The sequence below is a fragment of the Lolium perenne genome, chromosome 2 (assembly GCF_019359855.2).
Source record: "Lolium perenne isolate Kyuss_39 chromosome 2, Kyuss_2.0, whole genome shotgun sequence".
NCBI lineage: Eukaryota > Viridiplantae > Streptophyta > Magnoliopsida > Poales > Poaceae > Lolium > Lolium perenne.
In genome coordinates this window covers 322,615,398-322,618,785 of record NC_067245.2, presented here as the reverse complement: position 1 = coordinate 322,618,785, position 3,388 = coordinate 322,615,398, and the positions used below count along the sequence as shown (strand labels likewise).

General features: G+C 47.9%; 1 pseudogene; it reads left to right on the top strand.

The window, feature by feature from the left end:
• Positions 1 to 1,122: 1,122 nt before the first annotated feature.
• Positions 1,123 to 2,341, top strand: LOC127337101 (thioredoxin reductase NTRA-like; annotated as a pseudogene).
• Positions 2,342 to 3,388: the final 1,047 nt, after the last annotated feature.

The following is a 3,388-nucleotide window of genomic DNA, read 5'->3' as shown; positions in this document are numbered from 1 at the left end:
TCTTTCAACATTGTTTGAAATCTAAGTGTATAAGTTTGTAAAATGAGAGTTTGCAATATAGTGGGACCAACCCAGCTTGTAGATCCATACAAATTTTATAAGTACTTAGTTTTGAATTTTTTTGTGTGTCAAAATAACTTGGCTCTTTGTTTAAGAAAAGTGAAATCACCCGAAATAAGAGAAGTTGGCAAAATGATGTTTTTATCAGATAGATAGTAGTATTTTCAATGAAATGATCATTAGGGCATAAGGATTATTTTGGTTTACAATCTTGTTCAATAATCCACTCAAACAAACATACTTAAGGCAACAATCAAGGCAAACATGCAGGAGACTTTATTCATTTGATTAAACATAACAAGTTTTTGTTGGCCCACAATTTTCACGGCTTTGCTTAAACTATGTTATAAAAGTTGGGATGTTACAGAAAGTGTTCTAGTGGGCACAATTTTGTGCCCTTATCACAGGTGATCATTGCACACTGCAGTGTACTTACGTACCCATCCTATTATATGTATAAATTACAAATGTTGATCTCTACTATTTTGTAGGCCCCACAAGAAGATTAAGTTCTCAAATCTTTGAGTCATCTATAATTGTAGCACTCAGGTATATGTATTATTCTAATCGTATACCAATTAAAATTATAGGTGTGGATGTTGGAGTATGTATGTAATTTTATACTATACTAAACGTGAACAGGTTTGATTTTTCTCAGATTTTTGGATTTTTTTGAGTTCACATCGTGGTGACACGTAGGTGTTTAATTGCACATTGTCTTTCGGTGTGCAGATGTTTTGGTGCATGTGAGATTATTATGGGAGCCATGGATTCATTTTTTAGTACTAACGCGTGTGTCGTTCCGTTGATATGCTTCTGAAATTTTGATGTTCACGCTGCGTGGCTTTGGCATTGTTCCAGCCTCTGCGTTGTCCCAGTTGTTGTCGGTAGATTTGTTGCCTACACGTAGCACCACCACTTTGCATGTTATCTCCACAGGTGGCCTCTCTCGAGAACTCCAGATTTCCCCTCTCTCTCTCTTTATTCATCCTCACAACGCCCGAAGCAAATTCCTCCTCCCTCTCTCAGTCCATTGCCTCCCCAATTATCCCCGTGCTCCTGCTGCTATCGATGGAGGACCGGCTGGCGGGGAGGTTCCTCCTGCTGGTCGCCGTCGCCGTGGTGGGCGACTTCCCGTGGGCGGATGCTCCCTGCTCCGTTTTCGCGGCTAGCCGGCGGTGCCTCTCCCCATTACACCCAAATCCTCGGCTGCCGCCGCCGTCGCCCCTTCAGCCGGCCTTGATGCCCCTCTGCTCCAAGCTCGCCGCGCTGCTCCGGAGGTCCCGCCCCTTCGGCGCCGCCGCCTCCGCGTCCGTAACCACCACCGCCGCCAACGGGATGGAGGAGGCCGCAGCGGGTACATTGCGCACGCGCGTCTGCATCATCAGCAGCGGGCTGGCCGCGCACACGGCACCGAGCTCAGGCCCATGCTCTTCGAGGGTTGGTTCGCCAACGACATCGCCGCGGGAGGCCAGCTCACCACCGCCACCGATGTCGAGAACTTCCCGGGCTTCCCCGACGGCATCCTCGGCATCGACCTCATGGACCACTGCTGCGCCCAGTCCGTGCGCTTCGGCACCAACTTCTTCTCCGAGACCATCACCTCCGTCGACTTCTCCGCCCGCCCCTTCCGTGTCTCCTCCGACGACACCGTCATCCACGCCAACTCCGTCATCATCGCCACGGGCGCCGTCGCGCACCGCCTCCATTTCGCCAGCTCCGACGCGTTCAGGAACCGAGGGATCTCCGCCTGTGCCGTGGGCGACGGCGCCTATCTTCCGGAACAAGCTCATCGCCGTCGTCGGCGGCGGGGACTCGGCCATGGAGGAGGCCAACTTTCTCACAAAGTACGGCTCGCGCGTCGACATCATCCACCGGCGCGACGCCTTCCACGCCTCCAAGATCATGCAGGCCCGCGCTCTCTCCAACCCGAAAATCCAGGTCGTCTGGTACTCCGAGGTCGTCGAGGCCTACGGCGGCTCGGACGGTGGCCCCTTGGCGGGCGTCAAGGTGAAGAACCTGGTCAGCGGCGAGGTGTCCGACTTCCAGGTGGCAGGGCTCTTCTTCTTCATCGGGCACGAGCCAGCGACCAAGTTTCTCGGTCCACAGCTCAAGCTCGACTCCGAGGGCTACATGGCCACCATGCCGGGCTCCACGCACACCAGTGTCAAGGGGGTCTTCGCTGCCGGGGACGTTCAGGACAAGATGTACCGCCAGGTCATTACTGTCGCTGGATCAGGTATGTACTAAGCTATATTCAACCCTTAGCTTCTGTTTTTGTTGATCAGGATCAGGCCTTTATTATGTCTAAGTTGCCTTGATGATACTGCATTATAATTACGACTAGAAATCAGTGCCAATCATGGGTGTGCCATTTGGTTAAAATTTAGAATTAAGCTCTTTGCTGCATCATGTTTTTCCCCATTTGTACAGTGAGCTCCAGCAGTATACAATCATGATACTGAATTAGTTGTTGTTGTATATTCTACAGAGCAAGAGCGACAGAGACTAAAGATGGTTTTGTCGTAGGTTGGCAGAGTGTTGATTTAGTAAATCGGTGTGCTCTTAATTTACATGATTAGGCCACCCAATGTGCATACGAATTGATGTTCAGACAATTCTTAGTATTCATCTCCTCCACAAGTCAAGACCCATCTAATAATGCCACTATTCACAAGCCTTGATGTGGTCACGATTCTCCAACATTCAAAAGAATAATGCACAAATGTCTCACCAGAGGCCCCTTTCTCAACTTCACTATGCAGATTTCAGTTTGAGTTTTTGAAAGAGAAGTACCTATTAGTGTTTATTGTGGAATTTAATTTTCTTACTGTGGAATGGGATATTTGGATGACAGAGTATGCTTCCAAAAGATTTTTTTTGCTTCTTCACAAAATTTATAGGTTAGAAATTGAGATGCCTGCAGTATTTTTTTAACATGATAAATGAAGGGCATACGATGGAACCAAGAATTTATGCATTTTCAGTGCTGATAACAGTATGATTGTTATGGACCTGCTGACACGGCTGCTGCCAACTGTCAGACGCGGAAGCTCATGGAAAAGCATCACGATGGTGTTAAAAGAGATATTGTTCTCCATGCCATACCACATGTTTTTCTGCTGAAGATGAAATGTGAGGAGGTTTGCTGCCACAGTACACATCTACATGGTTGTTCTTGAGCAAATATACCGTCTTTCTTGATAAATCTGAATATCTCCATGCGATAACTACAAGGCATGAATATGACAGCTCACTGTCGCATTTACAAGCCATATAGTTCATCCAGCTGAGTGCTACATATCACCCAAGTTCTTCAATGTGGCAG